The 19,667-nt window shown below is 38.5% G+C and overlaps 1 protein-coding gene across 7 annotated transcripts in view; it reads right to left on the bottom strand.

Annotated features, from left to right (window-relative positions):
* Positions 1-19,667, bottom strand: part of Rbms1 (RNA binding motif single stranded interacting protein 1) — a 229,060-nt gene that overhangs the window by 184,532 nt on the left and 24,861 nt on the right. Inside the window, exon 2 of one of the 7 annotated variants that reach the window (XM_070022267.1) lies at positions 6,588-6,653. The exons of the other annotated variants lie outside the window; for them this stretch is intronic. The gene's annotated coding sequence lies outside the window, so the exon portion shown is untranslated. The remainder of the gene's footprint in view (positions 1-6,587; positions 6,654-19,667) is intronic. 7 annotated transcript variants of the gene reach the window in all.

Here is a 19,667-nt window from a genome sequence, read left to right as displayed (position 1 = left end):
ATATGGTCTAGGACCAAAGCCTGAGCATAACTCCAGTGTCACTTCCGGCCACTCTTCTCCCTCTCTCTACAAACCCCCTCCAAGTCACACAGAACTTCTCTTGATATCTCAACATGGCAGATATTCTGATGTCCCTTTACTTTAGCTCATTTTAATTTTCATGCCAAGAACTGCCTTCCAATGTCATACAACCAGCAAATTCCAACTCTTCCTTCCAAACCTGATGAGCTTTAAGGTCCTTTCCTCAATGAAAGTTGTCCCTGTTGTATCCAGCAAGGCCACAAAATGATCCCCTGCCCCTGGGAGCCATTTCCTATGTAAGAATCTTTGTATCATGCTCCAGAGTGTTACAGAAATTCTTATCTCTGCTTATATTATGGATTTTATCACAGCAGAGCTGTATCAACTCAACCTTTGTTTGTTGCTGTGGTCTGGCTCATAACTCATAAATGTCTTCATTTTGCTATTCATATGAAGAAAACACTAGAATGGTTTGTTTGGGGAAAATCTCATGGGATATACACTGTTTAAGATAGACATTGAAAAGACAGAAAGTTGACAAACAGTTCCAATTATTTCCTCTTTTCCTGCAATATATATTAGTGTTGACCTATTCAGCACTTGGTTTTCAATTTCTGTTTTCCAGGTACTGGGTGAGGCACTCAGTCTACAACTATAAGTCAGAAACATACAAATAGATGTGTATTTATAATCTATAATAAATGTCATGCAGGAAAGGAACTGAAGACCAGGTAAGGAGGACAAAGTTTGAGGAAAAACTTTGGCAATAGGAAGTGACAAGTGAGGAAGAATTAACCATTGTGGGGGAAGGGGAGGAGACAGAGGAGACACATTCACAGAGAAGGAAAATACTCTTGAAGGTCCTGAGGCAGGAGGGAGATTGACACACCTGGGAAAGTATGAACATTCCTGTCAGCTTGCAACCTGGAGGGGAGGGGTGCTATGCCAGCTAGAGCACTTTCTTTGGAAGGCATGTATAAGTCACTAGAGCTGGGGTATGGTAAAGTGATAGGACTTATTGATCCTTTCTTGAGCATGAGGAATGAAAAATACTCATAGGTAAAATTACTAATGAGCTGGAAAAGTTCTGTATTTGATTATTCTTTTTTTCTTTTTCTTTTTCTTTTCTTTTTTTTTTTTTGTTGGTCATAGGGCTTGAACTCTGGGCCTAAGTGCTGTCCCTCAGCTCTTCAGTTCAAGGCCAGCGTTCTACCACTTAAGCCACAGTGCCACTTCTGGTTTTCTGGTGGTTTATTGGAGAAAAATGTCTCATGTATTTTCCTACCCTGGCTGGCTTTGAAGCATGATCCTCAGAACTCAGCCTCCTGAGTAGCTAGGATTACAGGCATGAGCTACTGGCACAGGCTATATTTGATTTTTCTACATGTTTAAAATACTAGGTAGTTGAACATCCATCAATCAAATATTATATTCATTAGCTTCTGATAATTTTTAAAAGTTCAACACAAACTAGCTCTCTGCTCTTGTTTCTTTGAATAACATACTTGAAGCATATAAAGTTACAATGCTGATCATCGTTCTTGTGAAACCACTATACACAAAGTTTTAATCTGAGTTCTCATTCCAAAGAGTTTACAATCTCTTGTCAAGATAAAGCCAGTATCTGATGCTGATTGAAATCCAAAGTTTTCACACACACACACACACACACACGTATATGTATATATATATATATATATATATATATATATATATATACACATATATATGTATATATTATTGTAATGCTACTGTATGGAGGGGTTACAGTTACATGAGTAAGGCAATGAGTACATTTGCTATCAAGCATTGTTACCCCCTCCTTTGTTCTTCCCCTACCATCCCTTCCCTCCCCACCTCCCCAACTCTTCTCTCCTCCCCCCAAGTTGTAAAGTTTGTTTTCAACATAATGTCTTGTACATCTCATTGTTACAATGGGTCAACCTGTATCCTTGTTAGACATTTTGTGACTTCCCTTTCCCTCCCCAAATTAGAAAAATGTATGTACAAGATGCAGGGCACTGTAATCAAACATAATGACACAGAGGTTATACCATGGGGGAAGAACATACAAAAGAAACAAAAAACATCACATAGTACATTAAAAACAACAGTGACTAAGATAAAAACCTCTTGTGTCTCTATCTTGGGTTCTTTTCGTTTAGTATCATCTTATGTGGTCATATGTCAATAAAGCTGGGGGGTTTTTGGTTGGGGGGGGGCAGTACTAGGGCTTGAACCCAGGGCCTGTCCCTGAGCTTCTTTTTGCTCAAGGCTTACATTCTACCACTTTAGCCACAGCGCCACTTCTGGCTTTTTCTATTTATGTGGTACTGAGGAATCAAACCCAGGGCTTCATGCATGGAAGGCAAGCACGCTACCAGTAAGCCACATTCCCAGCCCTTATATGTTCATATGTAAGTATCTTTTGACCTTTTCTACTTGCTTGGTAAGATTATCCTAGACATATACTAGTTATTGCAAATAAGGGAAACCATGGCTTACTTCACTTAATGTAATTTTTTCCAAATCTTTCCATTTCCTAACAAATGGGGCAGTGTCATTCTTTCTGATGGAGGCATAGAATTCCACTGTGTGTGTGTGTGTGTGTGTGTGTGTGTGTGTGTGTGTGTGTGTGTGTGTGTGTGTACACAGTGGAATCAAATATATATATATATTTTTTTTTCTTGATCCATTCATCTACTGAGGGGCATCTATCTGGGTTGGTTCCATATCTTAGCTATGGTGAACAATGCTGTGATGAACATACTTGTGCTGGTTTTAACTGTAGTTGAGAGGCCTTTCCCACCTGAGCTGAGGCTTTATCAATGATATAAAGAAGCATTTAAGACAGCTCTTGTTTGTTTGTTTAGAAATGTCATAATCTTTCTCTGTTGGGAATAAATTCACTCAAGTTACCATTACAACACAAAGGAGATAGAAAGTAGTATTATTTTTAGAAAGTTCTTGTGATGTTTACATAAGCCAGAAGACACGTCCCAACCTGAAAAGGGAAAAAGGAAAAAATGGGAAACATAGTTGGAAATCTCACAGAGGTTTAAAGAGCACATAGCTAGCTGTCCACTGCAGGGCCTGGCTCTGTTGTATGATCCTATTCACCACGGGGGACAGGAAAGTTGTGAGTCTGCTTGGAGATAACACCAAAGACAAGCCCAACATCCAGCTAAAATCCGGAAAAAAAATTTTATCCACCACAAACCTTTCCTAAGCTTTTATATGGCCAGTGATTTATCTATAATAAAGAGAATGATGAATGTCATTAGCAAACAAGACCAAATAAGAGCAAAGGGAACCAGTGCAAAAGGAGTAGACTCTAATGGTTTCATAAAGAAAAACTACAAAAAGGGAAAGATAGTAGTAAGTTATAACACTGAGAATAACAAGAGAAAAAACAAAAGCTAATATACTTAGCCCAAAGTACATATTAGAACTATGCATACTGCTTTCCATGGCTTATTTGACTTAAACTTTTTACCAACTCTACAGTAAGAAATATCTGTATTCCTTTAAGAGAAGGAAAGTGCAGTCAGATGCAGGATAGGGAAGCTAGAACTGAAGGTAAGGTTAGCTTTGTTTAACTGGAACTTTTGCAAATGAATTTTACATACGTTTTTCTTGTAGTTTTTTAAATATTATAACTGAGATATTAAATAAAATATAACATTATCTATTATATTAATCCTTTTAGTAAAAAGCTTCCTAAGTCATATTTTAGATGTCCCCTTTCTTGAACACAGTAACCAGCATTCTAAGCATCCATAAAGTTCTCTTAATCATTCACAATAGACTATGCATAACTTTAAAACATTTATTGTCAAGTTCTGTTATAAAACTGCTTAAGAGCTACCGAGATCCATAGGACTGCTATGTCTACACCACGTGGAAGAGAAATGCTCTCTGACTTGCTCCTGGTTTTTTATTTTGACTGTCTGTGCCCTTACTGCTAGACTCCCATCTCTCACTGTCAGGATACTCAGTGCCACAACAATCAGCTTCTCCTTCCTCCAATTTGGCTGTGTCACCAACTCTTCTGGCAGTATCCTCTGCTGATGAAGTTCCAATCTGATCAGCTCTGCTTATTTTGATAAGTTCTACTTTCACCTCTACTCATTCTCTGTGGGCAAGTTCATCAATAATAGAGCTATACTGCCAAATCAAAAACACACGTACTTCATCTGGTCAGATGTGAGGCCTTTGTACAGAGATTGAGAAGACTGTAGTCATGTGCATCAGTGGTAGTATCATCTTTCCTGGGAGTGCATGTCAGTGGTGGAGTGTGTGACCAGTGAACATGCATGAGGCCATGGGTTCAAGCCCCAGGACCAAAGGAAATGGTGGAGAGGAGGCCTCTCAGGTTTTCACAGCTAGCAAGTAGCCTGCTGGGATTTGAACTGGTCTATCCTCCACCACAGAAGGATAGAAGCAAACTAATCATTTGGCATAATAGTAATGGCTGCGAGAAACAGTCTGGACTTTTTCTTTTTTTCTTTTTTTCTTTTTTTGGTCGGCCGTGGGGCTTGAACTCTGGGCCTGGGCGCTGTCCCTCAGCCCTTCAGCTCAAGGTGAGCGCTCTACCACTTGAGCCACAGCGCCACTTCCTCTTATCTCCAATTAAACACCCCAAAGCCAGAACTAGAGCTGTGGGCTGTGGCTCAAGTGGTAGAACTAGCCAGAACTCAAAAGATCAGAGACAGGGCCAAGGCCCTAATTTCAAGCCCCAGGACTGGAACACACACACACACACACACACACACACACACACACACACACACACACACACACACACACGTAAAAGTTATTATAGAGGACAAACTCTATCAAAGACTATTTTATTCTCAATGTACTTATATTTAAAGTTACTTAGATCACTACATAAATGAGAGAAATCATCACATGACAAAATCCAACTGGAAACTTCCTGTGACCTATAGTAAGAGATGTTGGTGACCTCTCTGGCTTCTGGATCTCAGAACACACATTGCCTGAAAGACATCTTCGGAGAAACTTAAATCCAAAGTACAGGAATGGATATTATGTGCACAGCATTGTGGAGAAGTGGCTTACTGGAAGGATCAGGCTCTCATGCTGCTTTCCCTTTGAGATCATGATCTTTATGTGCTGCTTTGATCTCTTCTAAACCACCATGCAGAAATGTCCAAGCAAAACAAAACAAAACAAAAAACAAATACTAAAACCATCTCCATCTAGAGAGTTAATTGAATTTTTGGATACGATGATCACCCAAGTTTTTTGTGTAACGATAAATAAAAATTGATGCTAGAACTATTTTAATTTGAAAAGGTATTTAACATATGTTATAGAACCTTTTGATTCTTGGCATGTTCTTTTACTTGTGTGTAATAATCTGCATCAAGACAGCTCTGTTGTTCAAGTAACATACAGATTTGGAGATGAGACCTATTACTTTCAGATGGCCTAATTTCTTTTTGTAATACAATCATGTTAAAGACTGTTCAGCTCAGAGTTGCCACCACTAATGTTCCAAACACTACAGTTAACAGAGTATCAAACCACGTGACATGGTTTCTGTTCATATAGACTGAAGCTTACCTAACACTGGCATATTTATTCCCATTTCCCACATGTACCTACTATTTCTCAGTTGATAAATTGTTTTCTCCCTTGAAAAAGTAAAAAAAAAAAAAAAGAGTCTGGTTTGGGTCCCCAAGCACATAACATTTAATTCCATCTTAGAAAAATCAACAGGATAGCACACAAAGCTCTGCTATTCTTTGGAATCCCAAGATTTACATGTAAATATTTCTTCTTGATCCTTAGTGATCTTTTTAATAGCCGAAATGCTTAAAAGATTAAATATACTTCAAGGAAAATTTTAAACCCTTATTTCTTAATGGCAGAGTCCAAAATACTGAAAATGATATCCACGCTAATAATTGTGGCAATTTCAAACAGAAGTCTGAATCAACATAAGCATTACATTTCTGACATATTTCTAAAAGAAATAAAAAGGATTTTTTCTTCTCCTTGTTTGCCATTTTTCACTGTGAACCCAAATCATATATTATTTCACATATCATACAGTTAATCGCATTGCCTCCAGTAACCAGTGAGTATTTTATGACCAAAGTTCTTAATAAATAATTTAGCTCACTTTTCCATTACTTGGAAAGCCATGTTTCAGAATGGTGTCTGACACTAATACTCCCCGCATCACTACATTACTAAATAGATGAACTGAGGCCTAATGCACATATCTTCTTTCTAACAGATTGGCTCATCGATACTGATTGAACCCAATGTGCACAGAAGTATGTTTTAGGAGAGATGAACTTCCCCTACACAGCACTTTCCTGCATGCCTAAGCTTGCTGAGCCATGGGAGGATTTATGGCTTTCCCTACCCCAGCAACATTCTTTGGGAAGAATTTCTAATTCTCCTCTAATACACAATTAAATCCATTAACCTTGTAGATAAGTTAAAACACACCTTTGGGAACACAGATAGTAGATACTTCCTAAAGCAGAGGAATGACTTCACTCCTCCCCCAGCTGGCCCACCCTTACCTAAACCAAGGCAGTCAAGGTCAATGCCCTGCTTCTGGTCATCAATTTGGGAAGGCATCTGCTTTTCTGTGGGGAATACAAAATTGAAGTCACTTAATGACTCTGAAACTTACCAAGTCAAAGAAGCAGGAGGAGCCAGAGGTGGTGGACAGATCTATGAGTCTTCTACACTTAGCATGTCACTAGGTGGTAAGGAAATCTATGCTGGCCCCTCTCTCTCTCTCTCTCTCTCTCTCTCTCTCTCTCTCTCTCTCTCTCTCTCTCTCTCTCTCTCTCTCTCTCTCTCTCTCTCTCTCTCTCTCTCTCTCTCTCTCTCTCTCTCTCTCTCTCTCTCTCTCTCTCTCTCTCTCACACACACACACACACACATACACACAAACACAAACTTCCAACAGAACTTTGCACATCATACTCTATTCAATACTGACACCAGCTCTGGCACTCGGTTCAGAAGTCTCTCCTTAGATCAGAATAGGGACAGCTGGCTACCAGCCAGTGATGTATAGCCAAAGGTTATCTGCTGGCCAGTTACAAGGGAGAGAAAATTCTGGAGCTGCTACTGCATAACACTGTCCATCCCCTTTTCTGTCAGAGGACACCATACAACCCGCTGTGCTTTTATCTTTCCTCTTTGGTGGTTTTGCTCCCTTTTAATGCTGCACTCGCCTTACTCTGGTACCTCTATTATAGCAATAGCATTGAGTGGCTCTGAGGTGGGAGGAAGGAAGTGCATTTCTCTCTAGTTATGGGATCCTTGAGCAATGCCCTTCCCGTGACCTTGTCAGACCTTCCTGAAGATATACAGCATCCTCTTGTCTTCCTAGTTCTTTAAGCAGTCTACTATAGTACGTTAAGTGAGCAATAAAGCTTAAAATTAGCTGCCTTAGAAAATGTGCTTTTTTATTTTTAAACCAGTAATAATGCTTTGATGAGAAGAATAAAGTCCAAATAGTGGCACTGCAACCATCAGAGTGAGGCAGAGTAGATGTACCCTTATTGGATGTTCTAGAAGTTACCTTACCCTAACACAAGGTAAGTGGAAAAACCAGGTCTCTCTCCTTTTACTTTTGCAAAGTCCGCACATTTTTTCACCTAGGGGTCAAAGCCTATGCCCCCATCAGCTCTAGCAAGGAAACGGTCGAGGCCAGTCCTGCCTCTGGAGCATGTTATGGCCATGGCATAGGCTCAGGGCTATAAAGATAGTGGAAGACGCCCTGCCTGGGTCATCCATCACTGCTACTCAAGCCCTTCCTGCATGAGTTATAACCTCCTTTTTGCACTGCTCTCTACTCCATTAGGCTCATGCCAGTATTCACCAACAGCAAACCCCTCAGAAATGCTTCACAAATACAAATTTCTGTTAAAAAAAATAGCAAGGGGGAGTTTAATTTCTCTTGAAGCTGCTAGTTATTTTCTTTAAGGCATTCACCATGTTACCATTTGCTTAGCTGTAAGAACAATCCCTTGAAAGACTTGGAAAAAATTATATTAAGTAAAGTAAGCCAGGCCCAAAGAAAATAGGTCCCATGATTTCCTTTGTTTGCAATAACGAGTACATGTGTAGGACAAGCAGAAAAGGTCAAAAGCTATGTATATATGACCATATAAGATGATGTTAAGCGAAATGAACCCCAAGATAGGGACACAAATCTTTTTTTCTTGCTATTGTTTCTAGTGTATTTATAATGTATAATGTCATATTTGTTTCTTTGTATGTTCCTCCCCCATGGTACAACCCCTGTTTTCACTATATTTGATGTCTGTACCCTGTATCTTGTATCTTGTATATACACTTCTCTAATTTGGGGAGGTGAAGGGAAAAAAACAAAATGCTTAAATAGGGATACAGGTTGACCCACTGTAACAATGAGATGTACAAAACACTATGTTGAAATGAACTTTACAACTTAGGTGGGGTGGGTAGTTGTGGAGGTGGGAAGGAAGGGATGGTAGGGGGAAAACAAAGGAGGAGGCAACAATGCTCAATAGGAAATGGACTCATTACCTTGCTCATGTAACTGTAACCCCTCTGTACAGTATTTTTCCAATAAAAATGTATTTTTTAAAAAAAGAACAATCCCTTGGGCTGGTAGGCAGCTAGATGGAATCATTATTGCTATCTTCTTTAACAATTTCAGTCAATATTCAGTTTTCTGATGATGAAAGGCAAGTGGTAGAGCAGATGAACTTACAGCAAAGGTGTGCATGAAGGTTCATAGTACAGCTATTAACTAGAAGATGTTTTGCATTCTCTTTACCCATCAAGTTGTTGTCCAAGCTCTCTTCTGCCTAACCCAGTGGGCTCTAAACTTCAATGTGCATCACACTCCTGAGGGGATAAGATGGAGGATTGAGGGCAAAGTCTGCAAATGGTCAAACAGCACACAGTGAGATGAAGGAAACAATTTGGTTTCTGCCAGTGATCACAGGTAACTGACAGGTAGACACTCAAGAGTTTGTCTGTACTTTATGCATCCTGATTTCACACATTTAGTAAGTATTACAATGAACTGACACAGACAGGATTCTGGCCCTCTGCTCTGACATACTATGTCTATCCAGAATTTTGTATAGCATCCCAGGAAGATCTTGTCTTGGTTTATCATTTAACATAATGTATTGTATAGCACTGGTCAGGTAGGAAATGAAAGGGCTAAAGAAAGAAAATAGGTGACTATTGCAATGCTAGGTCAGTGAGCTTACCCTAAAACTAGTTAGTTTTATGGGGGAGGTCCTGGGGTGTAGCTCTGTGGTAAAACATGCATAGCATTTGTGAAGACTTGCCCAAGTTCCATCTCTAGCACCACAAAACAACAGCAAAAGCTATGTGGATTTTGAGACTCTACTACTGGGTACAGAGAAAACATCATCTTAACAATAACAGTATTATGACACAAGATAAGGAGCATCATATTAGCCATGTTCACTTGTAGATTTAGAAGGACATCTCAGCTGAAAAATAAACCCTCAATGAATGGAAATGATGTAAGGTTATAAGGCAGAGCCTCATTCTCTTTCTCCCTCCCCCTCTCCCTCTTTCCCTCGTCCCCCTCCCCCCCACCTCTGAAACACATGACAAGATAGACTTTTCCTGAAGAGTGAAGAAGAAAACAAAATTCATTGTTAGGAGGAGAAAAGAAAAAAAGCCCAATGTGGTCCATAAAATTGCAAAATTAATCCAAAAGGTTGTTCAGAATAATCTGCAAGGGTTAAATCTAATAACCACAGAAGCTGGTTCTCACTTAATACAGAACCTCTAATGCATACCTACCCAAAAATCAGTTTGGGCAGTTCAAGGCTAACTATTTAGTGGTGAAAAATGATGGTTGTGTGGTCCTTTCAACAGGCTGTTACTGGGAGATTTAGCCCCATCTCCTTTACAACCAAATGGGCCCTCCATGGGTTCCATAGCAACCTCAAAAGCAAACCATTTTTTTAAATTTAGTGTCTCCTATTTCATCCCATGCTGTTCCCTTCCATGTCACCCACAAGTGTTTTTTTTTGTATTATGCTGTCTGCCTTTCTCTAAGGTTATGAAAAGAAATTTTAATTGTGAGAATAATAGTACTTAAATAGTACTTAAACTACCTACTATGGTCTTATATAAAAAGTCCCAGATTTTACTAACTAAATATTGCATCCTCTTTGACAATACATGAAGTTCAAGTGCTTTCATGCTTGCCAATGGAAGGATAACTCAAGACAGCAAGTTCAGAAGTAACATCCACTCCACTCCACTCACCTGTTGACATGTCTCAGAGAAGCTCCTGAACATGTGCAGAGACCACACATGCCAGTCACTGAAATATACCTGTCATTATGTAAAACAAAAAACCAGTAACAGCCCATGTATGCATCAAAAAGTCAACAGGTAAGTAATGCAAGAGTTAACTATGTTTATTGCAGCATTATTTACCATAGCTAAGATATGGAATCAACCCAGATGCCCATCAGTAGATGAACAGATCAAGAAAATGTGGTATATATCCACAATGGAATTCTATGCCTCCATCAGAAAGAATGACATTGCCCCATTTGTTAGGAAATGGAAAGACTTGCCAAAAATTATATTAAGTAAAGTAAGCCAGGCCCAAAGAAACATAGGTCCCATAGTTTCCCTTATTTGCAATAACTAGTATATGTCTGAGACAAGCAGAAATGTTTAGGTAAGTTGATGTTGGGTGAAATGAACCCCAAGTTAAGAACTCAAATGTTTTTTCTTTCTTGCTATTGTGTCTAACATATTTATAAGATATTTCTTTGTTGCTTTGTATGTCCCTCCCCCATGGTATAACCCCTGTTTTCACTGTATTTGATGTTGGTATAATTTGTGGAGGGAAAGGGAAAAAACAAATTGTTTAAATGGGGATACAGGTGGACCCATTGCACTAATGAGATGTACAAGATGTTAAGTCGAAAATGAACTTTACAGCTTTGGAGTGGGGAGGGGGGAAGGAAAAGGGAGAGATGGGAAGGGATGAGAAGGGAAACAAAAGAGGAGGCAACAGTGCTTGATAAGAAATGTACTCATTACCTTGTTCATGTAATTGTAACCCCTCTGTAGGTATTTTCACAATAAAAAATGCAAGAGTTTTTAAACAGTGACTCAGCAGTAAAATGAATATACACATGTAATAGCACAGACATTTCTTAGAAACAATGTTAAATGAGCAAATTTGAAAGACATAGAGTACAAAATCACTGGAAATTAAAAATGCAGCTAGGAGCTGGACAAGGTGGTTCATTCCTGTGCTCCTAGCTACTGGAAGGAGGAGAACTGGAGGTGGAGATTGGATACCTCTTGGAGGCTGACCCAGGCAAAAACTCAACCAATAAAAAGCTGGCATGATAGTGTGCACCTGTCATCCCAGCTACATGGGAAGGGTAAATAGGAAAATCTCAATCCACACATAAATAAGAGACCCTATTTGGAAAATGAAGAAAATAAAAAAGCCTGGGGAGTATGGCTCATGTGGTACAGAAACATCTAACAAATACACGGGGAGGAGGGGCTGAGTTCAAATCCCAGTCTACACACACACACTCACACACACACACACACACACACACACACACACACACACACACACACACACACACACACACACCAAACGTGGCTTGATGTGGTGGCTCACACCTATGAACCTCATACTACTTGTGAAGTAGAGATCACCAGAATTGTGATCAACCCCAGGAAAAACATATTGCCATCTCAATCAATAGCTGCATTTGGTGCCAGGCATCTATCGTCTGGGCTTTTCAAGAAGTATAAATAGGACAATTGCTGTTCAGGTTACCACCTGAGCAGAAATGGAACACTATTCAAAAAGGACTAGAGTTACAGCTTAATTTATAAAATGCTTGCCTAGAAAACAGAAGAGCCTGAGTTAAAATCCCAGTACCACTGAGGAGGAACAGGAGGAAGAGAAAGGAAGAAGAGAAAAGGGAGGAAGAGGAGAAAAGGGAGGAAGAGGAGGAGGGGGATGGAGAAGAAGAAGAAAAAAGGAAATGGCTAAGAAGAAGCTAAGAAGAAGACAAAAAGACAAGAAGAAATACAAAATGTGATGCTATATATTTTTAAAACTCTATATGAAAACATAGGAAAGTAGAAATATGATGGTTATACTGAAAACATCTGATGACAAGTCTGTGTGGAAGAAACAAAAGCAATATTTGGTTTCTTTTATTAAAAAGCAAAAGATAAAACCTGTGAGGCCAGTGCATTCAGCTGTTATTACTTTAGGGTGGATACATAGGTAATTCATCATTATCTGCAGGTATTTTTTAATAGTGCAGCACTGAAAACTTCATAAACTCAGTAAAAACTCACATTTTCTTAAATTAATTAAATTGCCCATCTACTCATTCACTCAATAAGTATTTGTGGAACATATCCTAAGCAATCCTGAGCAATGAAAACTGAAAATACTTATTCCCTTGCAAGGTTTATGCAAAATGGACCCATTCCTATTCTGGAATCTTGTCATATTCGATAGCATAGGTTTATAAATACAGTAAAAAAAGATTTCTACTAAATGTGAAGTTGTAAAAAAGTAGCTGTGTGTTGCTTCTTTATAGAATAGCATGATATTACAGTTCAAAAAATATTAATATGTATCTTTATCTTCTTGCCATGAGTTTTTAAATGGCATTTAAGCAAATGACTTTTGAAGATATTCCAAAATGAAATATTATCAAATAGATAGTTATAACAACTAAACGTCAAATATGCTGATCACTCTTTGAAGGTTTTCCAAGGAGACAAATTAATTGGCCAGCCATGTGATATAGTGAAACTTGAATAATTTGCTCTACAACATTGCTTCAACATGTTATGACTCAATTCCCCAGAAATTCAAAACTAAAAATCTTGTCTTGTTTCTGCTAAGATAGTATTGTATAGTCTTTCCACAACAAGTATAAATCACCAACAATACCGAAAAATTCAGGTCCCAATAATGCACATATGATTGCTCTTGTCCAACTCAGTCTTACACTCTTCACTCAACTTTTTCATTTAAATAAATGATTAAAATTATTGTTTGGTCATCATTCCAAGGATAAGAATCAATTCACAACTGATAGCAGGAGTAAGGAATTCCAGTTATGGAATCAGTAAACCAGATTTGGCTCAAGAACTAAGACTGGTGGTTTGGAAAAAGGAGGGTGTATTCCTGCCATTCTCAGTGCCTTCTGTTGAAGATATCATAATTAAGATCACAATAGAGACTTTAGTAAGAAGAAACAAAAGTCCAACTAAAGAAATTAGAAGTCAGATGTGATGTCATATGATATAATCCCAGAAAGGGATATGCTTGTAAGGCCAAAGCAGGAATATTATGAGTTGTAGGTCAGCCTGAGCTAAATGGAATTGTGAAAAATAAGAAGGACGGGGAAGACAGTGGAGTGGAAGAGCAAGTATACCCTAGGAGGGTATTCCATCACAAGCTCAATATACACCACACACTTATACTTCTAGAATTCCAAGCTTTATCTAGTTATTATATTATCTAGCTTAATGAGCTTCCTGTCGTGGTCTAAGACATATCAGAAAAGTTATTAGCCTAAAATGTATTTAGTTATTACTATCATGGTATATATGTGTTCAGAGTGTTATTATATTTTTATTGCAATTTATTGCCATCCAAAATGACTTATATTATGTCTGTCAATCACACCTATAAAAATGAAAGCTTCTAACATCATTTTATGACATTATATTCAATAAGTTATATTATAATGACATCCTAAAGATTCTCAGAATATAACAAAATGTAAATATAAAATATTGGTTATTTCAACTGATGTCTTGCTTAAAAAGGAAAAATTCTTCTAGATTAGATATCCATGAGAAAATGAGAGGACAAAGAACCTATCAGGCTAATTTTTGGAATTTTTAAATTTGAGAATTGAACAGCAGGAATCTCAGCTCTTGTTTTTGTCTGAAACACTCATTTTCAAATGCTATTGTGGACACCAAAGCCACCATTTATGTAACACACAAATACACACACACACACACACACACACACACACACTCGTACACAAAACCACCATAACACAACAGAATGGAATGCACATTTGAAGCTCCAGAGTCTTCACTCACAATGTGTCTCTGCAAGAAAAACTGCTTGCAAATTAACTCATTATAGGAAAACACTCTCAAATTCCACCAGAGCCAGTTCACGTTGACACATCGCATCATTCTCTCATGGCGTTTGCAGTCTCTTTTCCACATTCACCCTCCTTTACAAGCCTCTTTTCCATCTGCCAAAGAAGCTGGATCCAGCGCTTCTTGTCTGGGCTTTTCTCATCTCCCGGGCTCTTTCTATCACCACAGACCCGACTCCAGGCTTTGGTGAACTCTGCCCACAGTATGTATGTTTGGACACCAAGCCTCTGATAGATCTCAGGTCCCTGGTTACAGTTGTTGCACGATGGACAAGACCTCATAAGAATCACAATTTATTAGGGCACTATCTAGTTTCTCATTCTGGTACCACCTCCCCAGAGACCCTTTCTCTTTAGTGTATCAATAACTTCAGCCTTTATTATCTGAACCTCGTTTCTCTTTCAGAACTTCTTTGATCAACTATTGCACAAGTATGCCAATACAGAAATGATTCTGAGTAAGTACCAGAGAATTTCTAGAAGATAACATACATCATAGTAGGGGATGTGTGCACATGCACACACGTGCGCGCGTACACACACACACACACACACACACACACACACACACACACACACACACCACACACACTATGGAATGTAATTCTGCAAATGATCAACAGATTTCAAATTTAAAATAGAGGAGATACAAAAGTTGACCTACCATTGAATAGCCAAATCAATGAATATTGGAACTAGGAGAAATGGTATACATTCCTGCAAGGAGCTATGCTAAAGGAGATTCCTAGTAAAATATGCTTGGGCTGCATCAGTGGCACCCAAAGCCAAATGCTTATAACTACAATTTTTATCAACTCCAGTTTCTAGAACCAAGGTAGGAAAGCTACACAGCCACTTTTTATCCCTGGTCCTGGGGCTTTGAACTCTGGGCTTGGGCTCCGTTCCTGAGCTCCTTTTGCTCAAGGCAAGTGCTCTGCCACTTGAGACACAGCACCATTTCTGGATTTTTTTCCTATGATTAACCAGAGATAAGAGTCTTATGAACTTTCTTGCACCAGCTGGCTTCAAACCAAGATCCTCAGATGTCAGCCTCCTGAGTAGCTAGGATTACAGGGGTGAGCGACCAGTGCTTGGCTACACAGTCACATTTTGAAAACCAGAACCAAGACAAGAAAATTACACAGACATATTTTTAATCTATCAGGCTGTTGTGAGGGTGTAGAAATACAGCAAAAGAAGGAAAAAAAAACATCCAAGCTGCTGCTCTGCTTGGAATAGCTCCACATCACACTCCCCAAATATTATTGCATAAACTTAATTTATTTTTACTTTCTAGCATATGTTAATTAACAAGTTTTCAATTGTCAGTGTAAAACCGTAACATTTCCCACAGTGTATAGTACATATGTATTTTCCTGATTATATGAAAAAGACAATATTTATAGATTAAATTTATTCAATTTATGAAAAAGAACAATATTTATGGATTAAATTTATTCAATTTATCAACCACATCAATTTGTTGTGTTCTTTCCCTTTTTTCCCATTATTTATTCTAACAGGAAATACATTCATATTTAACTATATAATTTAGCAACAGTGATTTGCACATATATAAATTCCTTGAAACAGTGCTTGTCACATGTAAATAATTAATATATGTTAGCTATAATGATTATCACTAGTGTCATTGTCAATTTTTTTGAATAGCAATGTCTCTGTTACAACAAATTCTAATTATAACACAGTCTATAACTGCCAAGAAATTCCTACAACTGTACCATATGGATTGACACAGTGCTCAGTCATCTAGAGTGAGATATAGCCACTTTGGTTTATATGCCTTTTATGGGCATCTGCGTTGTTTGAATATAGTTTGTCCCCACCAACACTCATGACGAAGTTTGGTTCCCAATGTGGCAGAATGGGGAGGCAGCCTGGTGGGAGGTGTTCAGGTCACAGGCCAGAGCCCTCAGCAACAACTAATGTTTATCTTGTGAGAACAGGTTGGTATGGTGCAAGTTTGGCTACTTTCCTCTCTTCCAGTTGTATCCACTTCCCTTTTACTTTCTGCCATGAGTTGAAGGAGCACCAGGTACTCACCTGACCCCCTACCGCAAGAAGAGACCATCTTCTTAGACTTCCTACCCTCTAATGCCACAAACCATAACAAAACACTCATCTTTTTAAGCTGAGAAGGGGTAGGTACTAGGTTTGAACTCAGAGCCTCATTGAGCCCCATCCCAGTCCTGAATCTATTTTTTTAATGCTTCAGGGAGTTTCATATGTTCCATTACAGAAACAGAATATAAACTAACACACAGCCACATTTTATTTTGTACTTCAAGATTTTGTGTAGTCTGTAATAAAAAAAGTTAGTATTAGTTTTAAGTGAATGAATATATAACAGCTTTAAAAAAATCTTTGACAAGGTATCCAAAGAAATCATTTAAAACACATACAAATAAGACCTATACTTAGGTCTTTCCCTTCCCATCCAACTCATTTTCCATGCATCTGTAGGTTGTTCTTCCTAAAATGTTGTCATTCCTCAGATTAAAACTCATAATTACCCAAAGGACATAATAGGAACTTTCCATTTGCCTGATATCCATCCATACATACTTGCAGATTAGATCCATATTGCTCCTTTCAACCATCCCAAATATACTGTTAGAGACTGAATAGTGTTTCTCCAAATGTACATGTTGAAGTCCTAACCTCCAATGTATTTGGAGTCAGACCTTTAAGGAAGTAACTAAGGTTGAATGAGGTTACAAGGATGGGGCTCGAATCCAATATGCTCAGAGTCCTGTTAAACAGAGAAAGCAGTAGAAAGAAGAAGAAACAGCAGGAGCATGTGGCTGTTCAGAGGACAAAGTGAAAGGCTGACCATCTGCAAGGCAAGGAGCAAGGCTTCATTAGAAACTAACCCTACCAACACCACATGTGATCTTGGACTTCTAGCCTCTAGAACAGTGAAAAAAATGGTTATTTAAGTCACTGTGTGGTATTTTCTTATGGTATCTTGAGCAGACTAAAACACATACCATCACTACTCTCCTGTCCCAACTCTGAACTAATACCACTAACCACATCACAAATGATGCTTCATCCACAGAACCTTTTCATTTTCTCTGGAACAGAAGTGAATGATGTTATCCACCTCCCTCCAAAAAGCATCCTTGACTCCCACCTCATTTGTTAAGGCCTGCTAACAACAGCCTGACTCAGGCTATCAGAATCAGGCTATCAGGTGACACCATAGACTTTCTCAGAGTAAGCACGTCTCTCAACCTTTAAACACTCCATATACCTAAATATGACTATCTGTGCAATAAGCCTTATTATGCAGAGAAAGTTAATTGCAGACCAACTAAAGAGTCATGACATAATTCTTGGCTTCAGTTTCTAAGAATGACAGACCCACACCTACTTAACATTTGCCCAGTACAACACCAGGAAGATGCAATCTACACCAAAATCTCCACATCTGCACAGAATACTAAACAAGCAATTACACTGATATCAGTGAGAACATTGAGATGCACAGCAGGAAAGTGCATGCAAAAAGTGACAGCTATCTTCAATAGCTTACGGGAGTAAGAGTAGCAAGCCAGGAAACCATCCCTTCAACTGGCACCCTGGTTTGGCCCCATTGTGAGAGGCAGCGGTCAGAAATGAACCATGACTCAATATATCAACAAACACTGACTACGGAGAGAAATTTTACATATTGGATATAAAATGGAAAATATAATGTTACCATGTAGAAAATTCAACCATATCTCAGCTATCACTCTCAGTTACCCTTAGAAAACAAAATGGAGAATAGCTTAAAGTGACTCATAGGACAGAGAGACTTCTGTGAAAATGTAAATTTTAAAATTAGAATTATTCTGTATAGAAAAATATTATCTTGAGGCTGGGAAGGTGGCTCAGTGGTAGAGTGCTTGCCTTGCCTGCATGAGGCCCTGGGCTCGATTCCTCAACACCACTTAAGCAGAAAAAGCCAGAAGTAGCACTGTGGCTCAAGTGGTAGAGTGCTAGCCTTGAGCTGAAGAGCTGGGGGACAGCACCCAGGCCCAGAGTTCAGGCTCCATGACGGTCAAATAAAAAAAAAAGAAAAATAGGTGCACTGCTGCCACCTCCTCCAGCCACGGTGGTGCTGCCTGTGTGCTCCTTCGGTGTGGACCGGGGACCTCTTTTGTGAAGTGGCATCTGAGGAGACTCTGGTGGTCATGATGGCCAACGAAAAGCCCAAGGAAGGAATCAAGACCGAGAACAAGGATCATATTAATTTGAAGGTTGCGGACAGGATGGTTCTGTGGTACAGTTTAAGATTAAGAGGCACACACCACTTAGTAAACTAATGAAAGTCTATTGTGAACGACAGGGTTTGTCAATGAGGCAGATCAGATTCCAATTTGATGGGCAGCCAATCAATGAAGCAGACACACCTTCAACAGGTGGAAAGGGAGGATGGAGATACAATTGATGTGTTCCAGCAGCAGACAGGAGATGTCTACTGAAAAAGGGAACCTGCTACTTTGCTCCAGAACTTTGTTCTTATAGACCAAGAATACATTCTTAATTAGAAAACAGCAACTTGGTTCCACCACATCCTGACTACTACAGTATAGTTTTCTCTATTCTTTCATTTTCCCTTCCCTATTCCTTTATTGTACATAAAGTAACTGGTGTATGTGCACAAGCATATTGTTTTTCTTTTCTTTCTTTTAAACTAAATGGCCAATGTATATTTTGATTGGCATCAAATGGAGATGGGATGGGGGAAAATACTGGTTCTGTGAAGATATCTCCCTTCTCCATTCGTGGCATGCTCATTCAGCTTTTATCTTTATATTTCAGTAAGTTACTTTGCTCTCACCGTTTTAACAAAAAGAAAAAGAAAAAAACAACAAAAATTCTTGCATACCTTGTTTGATTGGAGAATTTTAATGTTTTCATTTATCAAGGACATAAAACCAAGGAAAATTTTATAACTCTTTTGTTGTACATAGCTGTTAATGTAGGGCAATCTGTCTTTAAGTAGGGGTAAATTACTCTAAAAAAAAGAATCCTAGATAGTTTTCCCCTCAAGTCAAGCGTCTTGTTGTTTAAATAAACTTCTTGTTTGAAAAGAAAGAAAAATATTATCTTACATAGGATAATTATTAAAGTTCAAAAAATAATTGATCATTTATACATCAAATCTTGAGCCATTAAAAAGTAAGAAAAAGTTCATAGTAGTTTTTTTTCTTCTAGAAAAGAAGAAGTTGAGTTTACATATATACCTGGAAATGGCTATGTTCTTAACACATAAGTATGTCCAAGAATGGTCAAATCATATTCCTGTACTTAAGAGATTTCAAGCACTAGTTAATCTCTTGCAATTGACAATTAAGTATCCAAAAAGTAGAGGTAAAAGCTGTGCAGAGAAGATCT

The sequence above is a fragment of the Dipodomys merriami genome, unplaced genomic scaffold, assembly GCF_024711535.1.
Source record: "Dipodomys merriami isolate MVZ:Mamm:240054 unplaced genomic scaffold, mDipMer1.0.p SCAF_1, whole genome shotgun sequence".
Classification (NCBI taxonomy): domain Eukaryota; kingdom Metazoa; phylum Chordata; class Mammalia; order Rodentia; family Heteromyidae; genus Dipodomys; species Dipodomys merriami.
Note: the sequence above shows the minus strand (reverse complement) of the source record. Positions and strands in the feature narration are given on the sequence as shown.